The following is a 22,075-nucleotide window of genomic DNA, read 5'->3' as shown; positions in this document are numbered from 1 at the left end:
GCATAGCAGGTTCACTTGAAGTACACAATAAGAATTTCTAATGATTTTACGATTGGGTTACCTCACTCAGGATTTGCCTAAGAATTTTATGAATTCATCATCTTTAATAGCTGAGTTATATTCCATTGTGTAAATGTACCACATTTTCTGTATCCATTCCTCTGTGGAAGGACATCTGGGTTCTTTCAAGCTCCTGGTTATTATAAATAAGACTGCTATGAACATAGTGGAAAATGTGTCCTTATCACATGTTGGAGAATATTCTGGATATATGCCTAGGAGTGGTATAGCTGGGTCCTCCAGTCCTATGTCCAGTTTTCTGAGGAACCACCAGACAGAGTGGTTGCACCAGCTTGCAATCTCACCAGCAATGGAGGAGTGTCCCTCTTTTTCACATCCTCACCAGCATCTGCTGCCACCTGAGTTTTTTATTGTAGCCATTCTGACTGGTGTGAGTTGGAAACTCAGGGTTGTTTTGATTTGCATTTCCCTGAAGACTAAGGATATTGAACATTTCTTTAGGTTCTTCTCAGCCATTAAATATTCATCAGTTGACAAGTCTTTGTTTAGCTCTTACCCCATTTTTATTAGGGTTATTTGGTTCTCTGGAGTCTAACTTCTTGAGTTCTTTTCACATTTTGGATATTAGCCCTCTACGGGATTTAGGATTGATAAAGATCTTTTCCCAATTTGTTGGTTGCCTTTTTGTCCTTTGAACAATGTCCTTTGCCTTACAGAAGCTTTGCAATATTATGAAGTCCATTTGTCTGTTCTTGGTCTTACAGTATAAGCCATTGGTGTTCATGAATTTTTCTCCTGTGCCCATGTGTAAGAGGCTCTTCCCCACTTTCTCCTCTATAAGTTTCAGTGTTTTATGTGGAGGTCCTTGATCCACTTGGACTTGAACTTTGTACAAGGAGATAAGAATGGGTGGATTCACATTTTTCTACATGCTGACCGCCAATTGAACCAGCCACATGTGTTTAAAATGCTATCTTTTTTCTACTGGATGGTTTTATCTCCTTTGTCAAAGATCAAGTGACCATATGTGTGTGGGCACAAAAGAACACACATGGTATGCACTCACTGATAAGTGAACATTAGCACAAAAGCTCCAAATAACCATGATATAATTCATAGACCACATGAAGCTCAATAAGGAGGAAGACCAAAGTACGGGTGCTTCGGTCTTTCTTAGAAGGAGAACAAAATACTCACAGGAGCAAATATGGAGATAAAGTGTTGAACAGTGAGTGAAGGAATCACTTCTCGGCCTTTTGGCTAAGATGAAGTGCAGAGAGTGAAGGAAAGGCCATCCAGAGACTGTCCCACCTGGGGATTTATCCCATAGAGTTACCAAACCCAGTCATTATTGTGGATTCCAAGAAGTGCATGCTGAAAGGAGTCTGATATGGCTCTCTCCTGAAAGGCCCTACCAGAGCCTTACAAATACAGAGGCCGATGTTCTGTTCTCAGACAACCATTGGTCTGAGCATGAGATCCCCAATAGAGGAGTTAAAGAAAGGACTGAAGGAGTTAAAACACCCTCACAGAAGCCTGGGGTGGGAGGATGTGATAGGGTGTTTCCAGGAAAGAGGGAAACCAAGAAAGGAGATAACTTTTGAAATGTAAGTAAAGAAAATATAAAAAAAAATGTCTAATGATTTTAAAATTAATGATGTAACCAGACCTATTATTCCTGTGACAGATAGACTAAAAGCCTTCGGGTAAAAGCCACAGTATGGAGAATAAAGTGATGTGAACTGTTATAGGTTGTTTGCCTGGTGCACATGTATGTATATGGAGGAGTGGGAGGTGTAGGGAAGTGTGAAGTGGTGAATATGTATGAGTGAGTTAATACCAATGTAGGTGTTTTCTGTGTGTTAATGAGTATTTATGTTAAAAGCATGTAAGCTTAAGTTTGTACGAATGTGTGTTTGTGTGTCTATATAAGTGCTTATGATAAACTTTGTGTGTGTGTGTGTGTGAGAGAGAGAGAGAGAAAGAGAGAGAGAGAGAGAGAGAGAGAGAGTACACACATTAGTAGTGGCTATTCTGTGATATGCATGAGCTCATAGTAGAGACATGTGGAAGGTTGTCAAATTCAGGCAGGACAAAGTCCTGACCCATTTCTTGCAAGGTAAAATTACAGATGTCTTGAAATTTACTGCTGGCTGGGGCCATGATCTGGTGGATTAACCAAAAAGGGAGTCCAAATCCCCTTTTGAGACTCTGACCATCCAGACTGGAACACTGCAAAAAGAAACCTGATAGCCAGTCCGGCTAGGCTACCACATGGACATTATTTATACAACATTCATCTGGATAGAAATTTGTGCACTGAAGTATATTCTTACTCCTTTATCAGAACACAAAGTGGAGTTAGACCATGTTCAGTGTGGCCTACATCTGTGACTGAGTGTGTGGCTTTGTTAGTTCTGGCTGGAGATCCATGAAATAAAGGGAAGCTGAAAGATCACCTACATGTTTTTATCCCTAAAGTCATAAGAGCTACTATTTGTTTCTCCCTGCTACAACACTGAACATATAGTTTCTAAGGTATTATGCTATGCTTGCTAGCAAGAACAGATTACATTTAAATAATACTCCTGGATGAAGAAGTAATTAAAAATTGAATTTAGAGAAATATGTAAGAATGTAATCTTTACAATTCAATAAAATACATTTTAATTTACATGCTTTTTTCTATCATTTTAAATACCTTACCGTAGACTGAACCTAGAACTTATTCCTTACCAGGCTGAGCTGTATCTATAGCTGAGCAGTATCCCTAACTGTCTTTTTACTTTTTCTTTTCCTTTCTTTCTTTTTTTAAAAAACTTTTCATACTAAAAAATGTCAGTAAGTTCTATAGTTAGCTCACTAAATTTTCCAGGTAGGCCTCAATTGGGCCTTGATCTGCTAATCTCCAAACACCAGCTCTCTGTGTGGCTTGGGTGATGGCAGTGAATCACCTGACCTGCCTTAGAAACATTTAAAAGAAACATTTTAATGTATTTAGAAACTAATACATTAAAACTAATTAAGAATGACTGGATTGAAACAATAAAAGTAAAGGGAAAATAGTATATTTATTGGCAACTAGATCTGCAATGTATGTAGCTAAAGATAATTTAATGGGAATTTCCACAAATCAGTATAAAAGGTTTGTGCAACCCACATAAAAAAGACTAAGAAGCACTTCACAAAAAACGAGATCAGGATGATTAATGAGCATATAAATATCACATTAATCACAGATTTACAAAGTAAAATCATAAATACCACCATAACCCTCAGAGTGGTGAATCTGTTAACATCAGGCATTATCAATGAGGGGGAAGATTCAGAAAATCAGGAACCCCATTGCACTGCTGCTGGGAGAATAAATCACTGCAACCACTTTTAAAAAACAGTCTGTCATTGCTTATTGATTCAAGGCATCTCCAAGCTATGTGTAGACATCCCAACACAGGATTTATACCTTGCAGTATGTTTATGTGTAGAAAATATGCATAAATAAGAAGATTCTTAGTAACAGTCTTCAATATAGTTCTTCATACTAGAAAAATATTATAGTCACATTACTTTAATATGGATAATTAAATTATAATGTAGACATTGTACAGCCATGAAAATGAATGAATTAGATAGATAAGCTAAAGTAGTTGTGAATTACACAGAGGAGAAAGGGAGGACTGTGTGAAATACAGAGTGATAATACCTATTTCTAGTTCAATACCAAGAAACAGAAGGGGTTGTAAACTTGTTTGTTGGTATAACATCTGTGGTTGTTAATTGTAGGTGTCAATTTGTCTGGTTCAATTTTGATCAAGTTAATTATTTCGAGGAAGTTATTTTTACATAGAGCTACGGGAAAGTTTCTGGAGGAGACTTACCATTGAATCCCTGACTGTTTCAGGAAGATTCATGTCAGTGTGGGATCTGTCCTGTGCCTGGGTAAATCACAAAGAGAGTTAAGTTTCTTTACTCAGACCTTACAGACTCACTGTACCGCTGCCTCATGAGAGATCCTGTTTTGTTTTATAGAGTGGAGGCTGCCACTGGCCCATAGGTTACGAATAATCTGAAGTTAAGTGTTGCAGCATAATAGAACTCCAAGATTGTGAACTTCAAAAACCTTACTACAGTGTGGCTCATCCCTAGCACACACCTTTAACCCAAGAGTTGTCCAGAAACAGTTAATCAAATAAAGTCAACAATAGGTTAAGAGGCAGAGCAAGCAACCAAATGACAGGGAGCAAACACAAGAAAACTCAGGAAAAAGACAGGAATGTCTTTAAGTTGAAGGGTAGTTAAAACAGTGTGGACAAGGAGAAAGATTTTTTTTTTCTTGGGAGACATCCGGGGAGTAGAAACGTCAGCTGAGTGTTCCTCCAGCATCAAGGTGACAGGCTCTGGAGTCTTCGTTTGGTAAATAGAACTTTGAGGATTTTATTTTTAAAACAACACTTAAATCAATTGTAGTTTGTCCTTTGACAACACAAGTGTTCACATCTTTATCCTAGAAGTTCTTGCAAAATAAATTTCATTAAGCTACAATTGACCACATTCTCCATAAACAATGTAACATAATACTATCTTGACCATATCACAGTTCAGACAGGGCAAGTTCCAGCCCTAATTATCTGTCCTCTTAGAAACTGAAAGGAAAAGTTATTGTGGAGTAAATTGTATTAATTTATTGAAGCTGAAAGCAAGCCAGGAAGGTAGGACCCTAATCTGCTTTCTCTAAACCTCATCAGAAGCTTGCCCATTGCAGGTCAGCTTCCTTTGGAAGAGCGATTAGTAACTGACTTCAGAACAAAGCTGGCCCTAAATGCCAATAATAAAAAATGGCCCTCAGCTGGAGATGAGATGCTTATAATGCTACCTTCTTACTTATGTCACATTCGTTAATTTAATTTTTAAGGGGAATTAACACAAATGAACTTCTGAGTGTTTTTTACAGTTCATGTACCATGACATTTCTGCTTTTGATGTTTAATTATAAAATGGAACAAGACTGTGAAAAAGATAACAGAACAACAATGGAACAATTAAGAATTCATCAGAGAACAAAAGTTTTGTAAGCACAAACCAAGTAAATAAATACAACACGGACAGTACAACAAATCTTTCGCCCATGATTTCCTGACTCTGGCAAAAATCCAGACGCAATATCAGTGGGGCTCATTCTTTATTCTCTTAACCACTCCTTCCTACATGGTATATAAATTACCATTCTCCCCTGCAGCAGATAACAATCAATTTTTCTCTCTAACCATTGGATTGATACTTTATATTTCTTGAGAAATTCCAGGGGGTAAATATTGACACCTGGATGTGATTTGATTTAGTTTTTCCTGATTAGAGCTGAGATTGAGCACCTTGTCAAACAGCTATTGATTGCTGGATGATATTTTTACATAGGATTTTTTTTTTTACAGTCTTTTGCTTTTACTTCTTTCTTAGTGATTTGTGAGACTCCATCATTAGCTCTTTTTCTCTTTCACTGCATACCATTATTTCCTTTCAATCTATGTCTTTTCATTTCATGAGTAGACCATCTTAACTTGAGCAGAATGAAACTCACCTATGTTCTTTTTTTTGTGATTAGAAACATTGTCTTTGGAACACTCTTCTTGTTGTAAGTGGTGATGTGTAGCATCATCAGATATTTTCTCTCTGATTTATTATAAATGTAGCATCTGACTATTATAAGCAACAGTTCAACTCACCTGAAGTCTAGTTTAAGCATGGTCTCCACAGAGTCTCACACTAAAGATTCTTTTACTCTTGTCCTAGACTCCTTTCTGGAGCCCTGGAACAAATACATAAGCTTATTAAGATTGAGTATGTCCATCTCCAATGACTACGGACAGAGATATTGCCTTCTAGACTGTGACATACAGAATATTTCTAAAGTGTTTACTCCCTCACATGCTTCTCATGTGGCCCTAACCTATAATCTAAGAGGCAGTCATCTGTTTCCTCCCTATCACTGAGTTTCTCTACTTTCACTTTCAGCCACAACTGAAACCTCCCAAAGAAAGTTACCTTGTTTTAAGTATGTAAGTGGTCAGCAGAGCACAGTCAGGCAATCTTTGAAATCCATTTACTTTAAAATAAAGTGTTTAGATGAATCTATGAACCTCATTTTACATGAGAAGGATTAGGGTAATGGGTTCTGTCATCAGAAAGAGAGGTTACACTTCATGATTTACTAGTGATACTTTGTTCATTCTTTGTTACCCTATCTCACATCTATGTTAACCTCAAATTCACATTTTCTTTAGAGCTCCTCTCTGTTTTTTTTTAAATAGGTAATTTCCTCAATTACATTTCCAATGCTATCCAAAAAGTCCCCAATACACTCCCCCCCCCCAGTACCGCACCCACACACCAACACCCCTTGGCACTGGCATTCCCCTGTACTGGGGCATATAAAGTTGGCAAGTCCAATGGGCCTCTCTTTCGAGTGATGGCCGACTAGGCCATCTTTTGATACAAATGCAGCTAGAGACAAGAGCTCTGGGGTACTGGTTAGTTCATAATAATGATCCACCTATGGGGTTGCAGTTCCCTTTAGCTCCTTGGGTACTTTCTCTAGCTCCTCCATTGGGGGCCCTGTGATCCATCCAATAGCTGACTGTGAGCATCCACTTCTGTGTTTGCTAGGCCCCGGCATTGTCTCACAAGAGACAGCTATATCTGGGTGCTTTCAGCAAATTCTTGCTAGTGTATGCAATGGTGTCAGCGTTTGGAAGATGATTATGGGATGAATCCCTGGATATGGCAGTCTTTAGATGGTCCATCCTTTCTTCACAGCTCCAAACTTTATCTCTGTAACTCTTTCCATGGGTGTTTTGTTCCCAATTCCAAGAAGGGGCACAGTGTCCACACTTTGGTCTTCGTTCTTCTTGAGTTTCATGCGTTTAACAAATTGTATCTTATATCATGGGTATCCTAAGTTTTTGGGCTAATATCCACTTATCAGTGAGTACATATTGTGTGAGTTCCTTTGTGAATATGTTACCTCACTCAGAATGATGCCCTCCAGATCCATCCATTTGCCTAGGAATTTCATAAATTCATTCCTTTTAATAGCTGAGTAGTACTCCATTGTGTAAATGTACCACATTTTCTGTATCCATTCCTCTGTTGAGGGGCATCTGGGTTCTTTCCAGCTTCAGGCTATTAACAATAAGGCTGCTATGAACATAGTGGAGCATGTGTCCTTCTTACCGGTTGGAACATCATCTGGATATATGCCCAGGAGAGGTATTGCTGGATCCTCTGGTAGTATTATGTCCAATTTTCTGAGGAACTGCCAAACTGATTTCCAGAGTGGTTGTACCAGCTTGCAATCACACCAACAATGAAGGAGTGTTCCTCTATCTCCACATTCTCGCCAGCATCTGCTGTCACCTGAATTTTTGATCTTAGCCATTCTGACTGGTGTGAGGTGGAATCTCAGGGTTGTTTTGATTTGCATTTCCCTGATGATTAAGGATGTTGAACATTTTTTCAGGTGCTTCTCTGCCATTCGGTATTCCTCAGGTGAGAATTCTTTGTTCAGTTCTGAGCCCCATTTTTTAATGGGGTTATTTGAATTTCTGGAGTCCACCTTCTTGAGTTCCTTATATATATTGGATATTAGTCCCCTATCTGATTTAGGATAGGTAAAGATCCTTTCCCAATCTGTTGGTGGTCTTTTTGTCTTATTGACGGTGTCTTTTGCCTTGCAGAAGCTTTGCAACTTTATGAGGTCCCATTTATCGATTCTCAATCTTACAGCACAAGCCTTTGCTGTTCTATTCAGGAATTTTTCCCTTGTACCCATATCTTCGAGGCTTTTCCCTACTTTCTCCTCTATAAGTTTCAGTGTCTCTGGTTTTATGTGGAGTTCCTTAATCCACTTAGATTTGACCTTGGTACAAGGATATAGGAATGGATCAATTCGCATTCTTCTACATGATAACCTCCAGTTGTGCCAGCACCATTTGTTGAAAATGCTGTCTTTTTTCCACTGGATGGTTTTTGCTCCCTTGTCAAAGATCAAGTGACCATAGCTATGTGGGTTAATTTCAGGGTCTTCAATTCTGTTCCATTGGTCTACTTGTCTGCCGTTATACCAGTACCATGCAGTTTTTATCACAATTGCTCTGTAGTACAGCTTTAGGACAGGCATGGTGATTCCTCCAGAGGTTCTTTTATCCTTGAGAAGCATTTTTGCTATCCTGGGTTTTTTGTTGTTCCAGATGAATTTGCAGATTGCCCTTTCCAATTCATTGAAGAATTGATTTGGAATTTTGATGGGGATTGCATTGAATCTGTAGATTGCTTTGGCAAGATAGCCATTTTTACAATGTTGATCCTTCCAATCCATGAGCATGGGAGGTTTTTCCATCTTATGAGTTCTTCTTTAATTTCTTTCTTCAGGGACTTGAAGTTCTTGTCATACAGATCTTTCACTTCCTTAGTTAGAGTCACGCCAAGGTATTTTATATTGTTTGTGACTATTGAGAAGGGTGTTGTTTCCCTAATTTCCTTCTCTGCTTGTTTATCCTTTGTGTACAGAAAGGCCATTGACGTGCTTGAGTTAATTTTATATCCAGCTAATTCACCGAAGCTATTTATCAGGCTTAGGAGTTCTCTGGTGGAATTTTTAGGGTCACTTATGTATACTATCATATCATCTGCAAAAAGGGATATTTTGACTTCTACTTTTCCGATTTGTATCCCCTTGATCTCCTTTTGTTGTCTAATTGCTCTGGCTAGGACTTCAAGTACAATGTTGAATAGGTAGGGAGAGAGTGGGCAGCCTTGTATAGTCCCTGATTTTAGTGGGATTGCTTCCAGCTTCTCACCATTTACTTTGATGTTGACTACTGGTTTGCTGTATATTGCTTTTATCATGGTTAGGTATGGGCCTTGAATTCCTGATCTTTCCAAGACTTTTATCATGAATGGGTGTTGGATTTTGTCAAATGCTTTTTCAGCATCTAACAAGATGATCATGTGGTTTTTGTCTTTGAGTTTGTTTATATAATGGATTACATTGATGGATTTTCGTATATTGAACCATCCTTGCATCCCTGGGATGAAACCTACTTGGTCAGGATGGATGATTGTTTTGATGTGTTCTTGAATTCAGTTAGCGAGAACTTTATTGAGGATTTTTGCATCAATATTCATAAGGGAAATTGGTCTGAAGTTCTCTATTTTTGTTGGGTCTTTATGTGGTTTAGGTATCAGAGTAATTGTGGCTTCATAGAATGAGTTGGGTAGAGTACCTTCTGATTCTATTTTGTGGAATATTTTTTGAAGAACTGGGATTAGTTCTTCTTTGAAGGTTTGATAGAACTCTGCACTAAACCCATCTGGTCCTGGCTTTTTCTTGGTTGGGAGACTATTAATGACTGCTTCTATTTCTTTAGGGGATATGGGACTGTTTAGATCATTAACCTGATCTTGATTTAACTTTGGTACCTGGTATCTGTCTAGAAACTTCTCCATTTCATCCAGGTTCTCCAGTTTTGTTGAGTATAGCCTTTTGTAGAATGATCTGATGGTGTTTTGGATTTCGTCAGGGTCTGTTGTTATGTCTCCTTTTTCATTTCTGATTTTGTTAATTAGAGTACTTTCCCTATGCCCTCTAGTGAGTCTGGCTAAGGGTTTATCTATCTTGTTGATTTTCTCAAAGAACCAGCTCCTCGATTGGTTGATTCTTTGAATTGTTCTTTTTGTTTCCACTTGGTTGATTTCACCCCTGAGTTTGATTATTTCTTGCCGTCTACTCCTCTTGGGTGAATTTGCTTCCTTTCGTTCTAGAGCTTTTAGGTGTGTTGTCAAGCTGCTAACGTGTGCTCTATCTAGTTTCTTTTGGAAGGCACTCAGAGCTATGAGTTTTCCTCTTAGAAATGCTTTCAGTGTGTCCCATAAGTTTGGGTATGTTGTGGCTTCATTTTCATTAAACTCCAGAAAGTCCTTAATTTCTTTCTTTATTCCTTCCTTGACCAAGGTATCATTGAGAAGAGTGTTGTTTTGTTTCCACGTGTGTGTTGTCTTTCTATTATTTATTTTGTTATTGAAGATCAGTCTTAGTCCATGGTGATCTGATAGGGTGCATGGGACAATTTCAATATTTTTGTATATATTGAGGCTTGTATTGTGACCAGTTATGTGGTCAATTTTGGAGAAGGTACAGTGAGGTGCTGAGAAGAAGGTATATCCTTTCGTTTTAGGATAAAATGTTCTGTAGATATCTGTCAGATCCATTTGTTTCATAACCTCTGTTAGTTTCACTGTGTCCCTGTTTAGTTTCTGTTTCCATGATCTGTCCATTGGTGAAAGTAGTGTGTTGAAGTCTCCCACTATTATTGTGTGAGGTGCAATGTGTGCTTTGTGCTTTACTAAAGTATCTTTAATGAATGAGGCTGCCCTTGTATTTGGGGCATAGATATTCAGAATTGATAGTTCCTCTTGGAGGATTTTACCTTTGATGAGAATGAAGTGCCCTTCCTTGTCTTTTTTTGATGACTTTGGGTTGGAAGTCAATCTTATCAGATATTATAATGGCTACTCCAGCTTGTTTCTTCCTACCATTTGCTTCGAAAATTGTTTTCCAGCCTTTCATTCTGAGGTAGTGTCTATCTTTTTCTCTGAGATGAGTTTCCTTTAAGCAGCAAAATGTTGGGTCCTGTTTCTGTAGCCAGCCTGTTAGTCTGTCTTTTTATTGGGGAGTTGAGTCCATTGATATAAAGAGATATTAGGGAGAAGTAATTGTTGCTTCTTTTATTTTTGTTGTTAGAGTTGGTGTTCTGTTTTTGTGGCTGTCTTCTTTTAGGTTTGTTGAGGGATTACCTTCTTGCTTTTTTTTATGACGTGGTTTCCGTCCTTGTATTGGTTTTTTTCTGTTATTATCCTTTGAAGTGCTGGATTCGTGGAAAGATAATGTGTGAATTTGGTTTTATCGTGGAACACTTTGGTTTCTCCATCTATGGTAACTGAGAGTTTGGCTGAGTATAGTAGCCTGGGCTGGAAATTGTGTTCTCTTAGTTTCTGTATAACATCTGTCCAGGCCCTTCTGTCTTTCATAGTCTCTGGTGAAAAATCCGGTGTAATTCTGATAGGCTTGCCTTTATATGTTACCTTTTTCCCTTACTGCTTTTAGTATTCTACCTTTATTTAGTGCATTTGTTGTTCTGATTATTATGTGTCAGAAGGAATTTCTTTTCTGGTCCAGTCTATTTTGAGTTCTGTAAGCTTCTTGTATGTTCATGGGCATCTCTTTCTTTAGGTTTGGGAAGTTTTCTTCTATAATTTTGTTGAATATATTTGCTGGTCCTTTGAGTTGAAAATCTTCATTCTCATCTACTCCTATTATCCGTAGGTTTGGTCTTCTCATTTTGTCCTGGATTTCCTGGATATTTTGAGCTAGGATCTTTTTGGATTTTGTATTTTCTTTGATTGTCGTGCCGATGTTCTCTATGGAGTCTTCTGCACCTCAGATTCTCTCTTCCATCTCTTGTATTCTGTTGCTGATGCTCGTATCTATGGTTCCAGATTTCTTTCCTAGTGTTTCTATCTCCAGTGTTGCCTCAATTTGGGTTTTCTTCATTGTTTCTACTTCCCTTTTTAGGTCTTGGATGGTTTTATTCAATTCCATCACCTGTTTGGTCTGGTTTTCCTGCAATTCTTTAATGGATTTTAGTGCTTCCTCTTTAATGTCTTCCACCTGTTTAGCAGTGTTCTCCTGCAGTTCTTTAAGGGATTTTTGTGCTTCCTCTTTAATGTCTTCTACCTATTTACCAGTGTTCTCCTGCTATTCTTTAAGGGATTTTTGTACTTCCTGTTTAATGTCTTCTACCTGTTTAGCAGTGTTCTCCTGCAATTCTTTAAGGGATTTTTGTGCTTCCTCTTTAATGTCTTCTTTTAATGTCCTATTTAATGTTTACCAGTGTCCTTCTGTATTTCTTTAAGTGTGTTATTAAAGTCCTTCTTGATGTCCTCTACGATCATCGTGAGATATGCTTTTAGAACCGGGTCTAGCTTTTCAGGTGTGTTGGGGTGCCCTGGACTGGGCGAAGTGGGAGTGCTGGGTTCTGATGATGGTGAGTGGTCTTGGTTTCTGTTAGTAAGATTCCTACGTTTACCTTTCGCCATCTGGTAATCTCTGGGATTAGTTGTTATTGTTGTCACTGTTTAAAGACTGGAGCAGACTCTGTGTTCCACTCACCAGAAGTCTCAAAATCCTGTGGCGGGTGTGGTGGGTAGCTGGCAGTTGTCAGTTGACCCTGCGCTCTAGCTACCCTGGTGCTGTTCAGACTGGAAGAGGCTTGTGGCCCTACTCAGGCCGGATTTCTGCCTCCCCAACCAAAGCAGTCTCAGGTCCCGCAAGATTGGACTGGAGCAGAAGCTGTGTTCCACTCACCAGAAGTCTCAAAATCCTGTGGCAGGTGTCGTGGGTAGCTGGAGGGTGTCAGCTGACCCTGCGCTCTAGCTACCCAGGTGCTGGTCAGACCCGAAGAGGCTTGTGGCCCTACTCAGGCAGGTTTTCTGCTTCCCTAACTAATCTCCTCTCTGTTAATATTGTTTATTACTTTAATGTATGCAACATACTTATATAAATTGTAAACTTTAATGTATGCAACATAATTATATAAATTGTAAACTTTAACCTGTATGATAACATTAAATTCTTCTCCTTACATTTATGGATGCTCTTATGGTGCTATAGTAAAATTGAATTATTTTAGCACAATTTTAAATAAAATATTTCTATTCAGGTGTGTCTTGCATCATAGTGATATAGGCAGCTGGCTCTTTGTTCTTTCTTTACATAGGGGTTAGCATAGTTTGTTTTGTTATTGTACTGGCTATTTTTGTGTCAACTTGACACAGCTGGAGTTACCACAGAGAAAGGAGCTTCAGTTGAGGAAATGCCTCCATGAGATCCAACTGTAAGGCATTTTCTCAATTAGTGATCAAGGGGGAAAGGCCCCTTGTGGGTGGGACCATCCCTGGGCTGGTAGTCTTGGGTTCTATAAGAGAGTAGGCTGAGCAAGCCAGGGGAGGCAAGCCAGTAAAGAACATCCCTCCATGGCCTCTGTATCAGCTCCTGCTCCCTGACCTGTCTGAGTTCCAGTCCTGACTTCCTTTGGTGATGAACAGCAGCATGGAAGTGTAAGCCGAATAAACCCTTTCCTCCCCAACTTGCTTCTTGGTCATGATGTTTGTGCAGGAATAGAAACCCTGACTAAGACAAATTGGTACCAGCAGAGTGGGGTATTCCTGTGACAACCTGACCATGTTTTGGGGAGGACTGTGGAAGGACTTTGGAACTTTGGGCTTGAAGATCCATTTGTTGTTAAGAGCTCTGTCAGATGTTGTGTAGGAGCTTGGAAGATAATGCTGAGAACAGTGCAGAAGATGGAGGCCTGGTTTGTGAAATTTCAGAGGGAAAATTAAAGACTCTCTTCAGGGCCATTGCTGTTTTTATTGTGAAGATTTTGTAGTTCTGGTTAGCTGGGGCTGAAGAATCAGCTGTGATTAACAAGATACCAGAATTACTAAAGCAAAAACTTTGCATTACTGGGACTATTGATGCTGGTTAGCTGGAGCTAAGAAATTAGCGGTGATTAAGAAGAGACCAGCATAATTGAGGTGACATCTTCTGGGAAGTGTTTCCTGAAAGCACAAAGAGGCTGTGTTCCAGAGATAGCCAAGGTTGTACTCCTTCTGCAGTGGGACTTGGTAATGTGTAAGGGTCACCCAGGTGGTACTGGTTTTGAAGGCATGAAGGGGTCAGGCAGAGTAGCTGAGGCTCGGCACTGTGAGAGGCCATGGAAGGCCATTGGTGAAGGTGCAGCCCCAGTTGTAATTGAAGGCCCAGGACTGAAGGGGTCACGCAGTGTTTTGGAGATGCCAGAACCATGAGATGACCACCAAGAGCAGCAGCAGCAGTGGAGTACAGGCATCTGGAGCCCAGAGGACAACGTGTGTGCTACAAAGGGCATGGCTGGAGAAGTGACCCCAAGCCCTTGGAGGAGCCCAGAAGATCGTGAGTTGGATCCCAGACGTTGGACAGTTGGAGATTGATTTTTGCTTTGATTGTGACTGTGCCCTGATATTTTCCCTCTTGAAGGAAGAAACTGTTTTAGTGGAGCCCACAGTTAAGAGACTTTTAATTGTAAAAAGACTTTGGATTTTATATTTTAAAGAGATTGAAATTTTAAGAATATGTAAAGACTGTGGGACTTTTAAAGTTATTTAGATCTTGGGGATGAATAAGAATGTAAGGGTTGAGGCTTACTAGTGATGTGTTTGTGTGTCAAGTTGACAAGGGGTCAATTGTACTGGCTATTTTTGTGTCAACTTGACACAGCTGGAGTTACCACAGAGAAAGGAGCTTCAGTTGAGGAAATGCCTCCATGAGATCCAACTGTAAGGCATTTTCTCAATTAGTGATCAAGGGGGAAAGGCCCCTTGTGGGTGGGACCATCCCTGGGCTGGTAGTCTTGGGTTCTATAAGAGAGTAGGCTGAGCAAGCCAGGGGAGGCAAGCCAGTAAAGAACATCCCTCCATGGCCTCTGTATCAGCTCCTGCTCCCTGACCTGTCTGAGTTCCAGTCCTGACTTCCTTTGGTGATGAACAGCAGCATGGAAGTGTAAGCCGAATAAACCCTTTCCTCCCCAACTTGCTTCTTGGTCATGATGTTTGTGCAGGAATAGAAACCCTGACTAAGACAGTTATGAACACAGATCTTCAGCATACTTTTATTTTTTTTAATGTATTTATTTTTTTATTACGTATTTTCCTCAATTACATTTCCAATGCTATCCCAAAAGTCCCCCATACCCCCCCCCACTTCCCTACCCACCCATTCCCATTCTTTTGGCCCTGGCATTCCCCTGTATTGGGGCATATAAAGTTTGCAAGTCCAAGGGGCCTATCTTGCTAGTGATGGCCGACTAGGCCATCATTTGATACATATGCAGCTAGAGACAAGAGCTCCGGGGTACTGGTCAGTTCATCATGTTGTTCCAACTATAGGGTTGCAGATCCCTTTAGCTCCTTGGGTACTTTCTCTAGCTTCTCCATTGGGAGCCCTGTGATCCATCCAATAGCTGACTGTGAGCATCCACTTCTGTGTTTGTTTGGCCCCGGCATAGTTTCACAAGAGAGAGCTATATCTGGGTCCTTTCAGCAAAATCTTGCTAGTGTATGCAATGGTGTCAGCGTTTCGAAGCTGATTATGTGATGGATCCCTGGATATGGCAGTCTCTAGATGGTCCATCCTTTCATCACAGCTCCAATCTTTGTCTCTGTAACTCCTTCCCTGGGTGTTTTGTTCCCACTTGTAAGATGGGGCACAGTGTCTACACTTTGGTCTTCATTCTTCTTGAGTTTCATGCATTTAGCAAATTGTATCTTATATCTTGGGTATCCTAAGTTTTGGGCTAATATCCACTTATCAGTGAATACATATTGTGTGAGTTCCTTTGTGATTGTGTTACCTCACTCAGGATGATGCCCTCCAGGTCCATCCATTTGGCTAGGAATTTCATAAATTCATTCTTTTTAATTGCTGAGTAGTACTCCATTGTGTAAATGTACCACATTTTCTGTATCCATTCCTCTGTTGAGGGGCATCTGGGTTCTTTCCAGCTTCTGGCTATTAACAATAAGGCTGCTATGAACATAGTGGAGCATGTGTCCTTCTTACCGGTTGGAACATCTTCTGGATATATGCCCAGGAGAGGTATTGCTGGATCCTCTGGTAGTATTATGTCCAATTTTCTGAGGAACCACCAAACTGATTTCCAGAGTGGTTGTACAAGCTTGCAATCCCACCAACAATGAAGGAGTGTTCCTCTTACTCCACATCTCACCAGCATCTGCTGTCACCTGAATTTTTGATCTTAGCCATTCTGACTGGTGTGAGGTGGAATCTCAGGGTCGTTTTGATTTGCATTTCTTTGATGATTAAGGATGCTGAACATTTTTTCAGGTGCTTCTCTGCCATTCGGTATTCCTCAGGTGAGAATTCTTTGTTCAGTTCTGAGCCCCATTTTTTTGTTTTTTGTTTTTTTTTTTTTGGTTTTTCGAGACAGGGTTTCTCTGTATAGCCCTGGCTGTCCTGGAACTCACTTTGTAGACCAGGCTGGCCTTGAACTCAGAAATCTGCCTGCCTCTGCCTCCCAAGTGCTGGGATTAAAGGCGTGCGCCACCACCGCCCGGCCTGAGCCCCATTTTTTAATGGGGTTATTTGATTTTCTGGAGTCCACCTTCTTGAGTTCTTTATATATATTGGATATTAGTCCCTTATCTGATTTAGGATAGGTAAAGATCCTTTTCCAATCTGTTGGTGGTCTTTTTGTCTTTTTTTTTTTAAGATTTATTTATTTATTTATTTATATTTATTTATTTATTTATGTAAGCATACTGTAGCTGTCTTCAGTCACCCCAGAAGAGGGCATCAGATCTCATTACAGATGGTTATGAGCCACCATGTGGTTGCTGGGATTTGAACTCAGGACCTTTGGAAGAGCAGTTAGTTCTCTTAACCACTGAGCCATCTCTCCAGCCCGGTCTTTTTGTCTTATTGATGGTGTCTTTTGCCTTGCAGAAGCTTTGCAGTTTCATGAGGTCCCACTTGTCAATCTCGATCTTACAGCACAAGCCATTGCTGTTTCAGCATACTTTTAAATGTGGTTCTCTAATCTGCCTACAAATATGGGGTATAAGTATCGCCTTTAATTCAGGAAAGTCAACATAAACATTATATTAAAACAGTATTTTTGTATGTTTAAATATCATATTTAAATCAACTTCAGGTCTGCAATTCAGAAATTTAAGTCAAAGAATCAAATTGTTCCATATTTAACAGGAACAATTTATTTTAGTTTAGTCTACTTTGGGTCAGTTACATAATATCAGAACAATGTACTCTTCTTATTACCTAAGAATCTCCAAGAGAAGAGATAACCCTGACCTTTAGCATATTGTAATTTTTTCTCTGTTTGTTTGAAACAATGACTCAGAGGGTACTGAGCTAGAACATGGTATGAATATCAGGTCTTTAATGTAAAATTCTTCCCACTTCCTTTAAAGTGTAATAAAAATTTGTAAATGTGAAACCTGTGCTTTCACTAGGACAAAGGATGCTGGTTGGCTGCGGGTTAAAGAATCAGCTGTGACTCATAAGGGATAGCAAAGTTGAGGTAAAGTCTTCTTGGGGTGTATTTCCTTGAGATCAGTACAGGGCAGCTATTATGTGGGGACAAAAGGCTGAACTTCAAGCTGTCTGTTAAACATGTAAGATTCTCCCACATGGTACTGGACTTAGCAGCATGGAATCTTCAGGACTGAACAGAATTGTAGAGAGAAGCTGAAACCAAAGAAACAGAAAGCTGGCACCCTGTGGCAGGGTCAGAATCCTAGAAAGGAAGCTGGAGGAGGTCATTGGTGAAGGTATTGTCACCTTGGAGACACTAGGGTATTAGAGGAGCCAGGATGATGTAACATCCACCAAAGACAGTGGCATATGTCTATGAGCCTTTTAAATACCTGCACATTGTCGGTGGTAGAGCCAGATAATGAGAACTTCTCATGCCTTATAGAGCATATATCACTAGTAAGTCTTAGCTATTGGATAGTGTGCTTTATTTATTTATTTATTTATTTATTTATTTATGCATTATGTATATAGTGTTTTGCCTGCATGTATGTTTGCAGGTCAGAAAAGGGCATTAGATTTCATTATAGATGTTGTGGGGAACTATGTAGTTTCTGGGAATTTAGCTCAAGACCTCTGAAAAAGTAGCCAGTGCTCTTAACATCTGAGCCATCCCTCCAGTCACAGTAAACTATTTTCATTCTTTCATTTGGGGTTTTACTTTGATTGTGACTTGCTCTGGTTCATTCTTTTGGAATAGGAATTATGTAACTTAGTTTTAATTTTTTTTTTTTTTTTTTTTTTTTAGGGTAAGAGATCTTTGGCTTTAAAGGACCTTTAAAGCATTGGAATTTCTTAAAGTTTATAGAACTTTCAAAATTACATTGTATTTTATATTACGATATTAACATGATATTTGGGGGATTAAAAAAGAAAGAAAAGGCTATGGTTTAAATAGTGATGTGTTTGTGTGTCAGCTTGATAAGGAATGGAGTACTCTGATTAATATTTAGTGTCAATTTTATCCCTTAGGTAGTTGGAACCTCTATTAAGAAATTGCCTTCATCATATAGGCTTGAGACCATATCTGTGAAAGAGTCTCTTATTTAATGACTGGTTTGGGAAGGTCCAGGACACTGTGGGTGGAACCATCCCTTGGCATGTTTGTCTAAGCTGTAAAAGAAAGTTAACTGAGTATGACTCAGAGGGGAAGGTGGTCAACATCATTCCTTCAAGGTTTCTTCTAAAGTGTCTTCTCTGACTTCCCTCTGTGACAGACTATGACCTGAAGTATAGGATAACATAAACTCTTTGTTCCTCAAGTTATTTTAGTCATGATATTTATTACAGCAACAAAATGTGACTACAAATTGGTAGAATTAAAATGTATACTGACACATCCAGTGCACTTTTAGCGTTTCAACAAGTTAATTGAAAGTCGATTAACACCAGAATTATTGTACTTGAACTTGAAAAATCCTAAAGGGAAAATGTCTTAGTTTGGTTTTTATTGGTGTGTAGAGACTCTATGGCCATGGCAACCCTTATAAAGGGAAACATGTAATTTGGGCTGGATTACAGTTTCAGAGATTTAGGGGATTATCACCATGGCAGGACACGTTGTGGCATGCAGGCAGAAATGATGCTAGAGAGGAGCTGAGAGTTCTTTATCTTGATCTACAGAAAGCAGAAGAAGGAAACTCTATAACATACTAGCAGAAACCTTAAAGCTCACCCCCACAGTGACAAACTTTCTCTGACAAAATGGTATCTATTCCAACATGGTCACACCCTCTAGTAGTGCCACTCCACATGGGCTAAGAATTCAATATATGAGTTTATGTGGGCCATTCTTATTCAAACCATGACAGAAATATTAATTTATTTAAATAATAATATATTAAATATCATATCAGAAGCATGTCTGTCCAGTCAAAAATTGAAAAATACAATATGTGTGGAACTAAAAAGTTTATGCAAAGATAATAGTATACGTAAGATTGAAAAAACCTCCTACTAAATAGATACATTATTTTTACACTGCCTAACTTATAAGAACTCAGTATGCAAAATGCTGGAGGAACTAAACTCAATAGCAAACATAAACAGCACTAAATAATATTTAAAAGTGGGCCAAGCTGTAACAAAAAAAATGAAAATATTAAATTTGAAGTTAAATGAATGGAACCAGAAAATTCATCCTCGGTAAGGAAATCCAGACCCATACTCACATACCCTTGTATGTGAATGGCAGCTGTTAAGTCTCCAATAAGCCAGCTACTATTAATATAACCACAGAGGTTAGTTATAGAGAAAGGGACTAGTAGAGAGGGAAGGATCTCCCTTAGAAGCAGGAATAAAATATATCATTATGAAGAGATGGGATAGGGTAGTACTGGAGGACAAAACAGAAAGGATAAAGAAGACAGATGTAGTGTGTAACTATTAAAAAACAATCCACACTAAAGCTGGCTGTGGACCAGCAACGGAGTCTCCCTGCACCCAAGGCTAGTTCCAACTGACGGTCTGCCAAATTTCCTGAGGTTTGCTGTTCATATCTTCCAAAGCCATCAACCCTCTGTTAACCCCTGTGGCTAACCTGCTGAGACTGGTGGCTGTTGGATCCAAACCTCTAGCCCCTTATAATGAAAAAGTAGAGGCATATAATTTATCAGTCAAATTTATAATAGTAAATTTTCACCCCCCCAAAATGCCCACACAAAGAACTCAAAACTCAATTGATATAAGCTGTACACCTAGATTGGGGGAAATGTATTCTATAGACAATAAGGGAACAAATATGGGAGAGACATCTAAAACTAGGGATCATTTGATGGGTGCTATACATGAACTTAAACAGTAGATAATTCTTAATATAAATAGGTGTGTGTGTGTGTGTGTGTAATACCAAATAATAGGGAAGCAAAGTCCAGACTAGGTATCTCCTGCCAACAAATGAAACATCTACTACTAGGAATGAGATGTATCTGATCAAGTTGTTAGCCAAAGGGACCTCATGGAAGCCCCACCCTCCCACCCAATTCAGATTACTGCATTGTACAAACTGGTGGTTAAAATCCTACTGAAACAGATAATATCTAAATAACTCATTGAACCTGAAGAGGTTAATCAGGTGCCTGTGGAGACCCCTCACGTACTAGTGTTTTGGGAACTAGAAAAAACTCTGTATAGTACCAAAATAGAAAGGTAAACAAAAGCCCAACTAACCTTCAATATGTAATAATGACCTTCCTCCAAGATATTCTAGTACAATAGTGGCACAAAACTGTTGGGACTAAATCAATATTTGATTGAAATTAAGTTCCACTCCATAAGATAGAACCCATCCCTGATTCTGTATCTATACAGACTAAGAACCTGAAATGCAGTAGACCAGAGACTTGAGTAAAAACCAAAAACTACTGTTTTATGAAAGAAACCTAAGGATAAAATGACTCCAAATGGCAACCTTCTATATTCATAGTATAGTATATACTACATACTTGCCTTCCTCAGTGATTATCAAAGAAACCTCCTCTGAGGAACCTTCCTGACTCCATTTTGAAGGCAAAAGTCATTTTGTTGAATTGTTCTATTTACTGTTAGAGCTGAGTTTCTGCTTTTAAGTTTCTGTTTCCTGGAACCTGATCTGCCCCAATCCCTGACTTTGCCTTGCTTTTGAGAACACCATGATCCTCCTTAATGACCACTGACTACCAGTGATTTTACTCCACCTAGTACAAGAGCTCTGATAAATGGACTCCACATTGCGCTCTCTCTCTCTCTCTCTCTCTCTCTCTCTCTCTCTCTCTCTCTCTCTCTGTCTGCCTCTCTCTCTCTCTCTAATCTATCTTAGGAGACAGAAACTGGTTAGCTTTCTGGAGTACACACACACACACACAAATATCAAGCTTGTTTCAAATTTGTCTCAAAGACTGTGATAGTGCTCTTATTTTTACCCAGTGAAATCATCATTTTCTTTATAACAAAGTTAGACATTTACTCTCTGGAGCTGAAGGACCAACTCATGAGGTACACATGTTGAGACATTCTAAGATTTCTTCTTGGCATGCTTTCAGTTTTACGTACTATCTGAGTGAGCTGCCATGCTGAGGAAAAAAATGGCAAGCATCTATGGAGGGCTTTCCCTATAACCTGACCAATAAGTGAAGACTATTTTCTCCTCCAGAAGTCAACTCATTCTCCAGAAAAAGAATGTAAAACTTTGTTGTTCCAGGAAATCCCTACAGTTTAGTCAGTAGACAATCCTCGTTCCTTGACCAAACATATCCCTCCAACATTGTACAACTAATAACTGGTACTATGCAAATTTTAATTAAGAAATAGTCCTTTAGTTCAGTAGACGGGGAATGGATCAAGATATCTTCTTGAAGCAAACATACCTAATCCTTGTCAGTCAGTCTGGAATACCCCTGTGTTGTATATCCAAAATCCTGGAACTCAAGATAATAGACCAGTACATGGCTTGAAGGAAGTGAATAAGCAAGTAGAAACCATTCCCCCATCCTTTACAATTTCCTACACTTTTCTCAATCTATTATCACCAGAACACAAAGTTTTAAAATTTATTGGACTTCAAGAATGATTCTTCTCTATCCCCTCGTCAAAATTATGCCACCATGTTTGTATTTGAATAGGACAGTCCTGAACTAGTTATACTGGAACAGCTAACCTAGATTAGACTCCCTCAAGGGAGCAAGAACTTTCCCATTTCTTCAAAGAAACGCCAAACTAAGATGCAAGTCTTTTCTGCCATATGTACCCTGATATATCCTTGCTTTAGTATATGGATGATCTATTATTGGCTTCAACAGATGAAGAGGAGTGCTTACAGTCACTTGAGGCTTTTGTATACTCTAGGTCTACTAG

This window comes from Mus caroli, unplaced genomic scaffold (genome assembly GCF_978045245.1).
Source record: "Mus caroli unplaced genomic scaffold, Mus_caroli_1 scaffold_13, whole genome shotgun sequence".
NCBI classification, from domain to species: Eukaryota; Metazoa; Chordata; class Mammalia; order Rodentia; family Muridae; genus Mus; species Mus caroli.
This window is presented reverse-complemented; position numbering follows the sequence as displayed.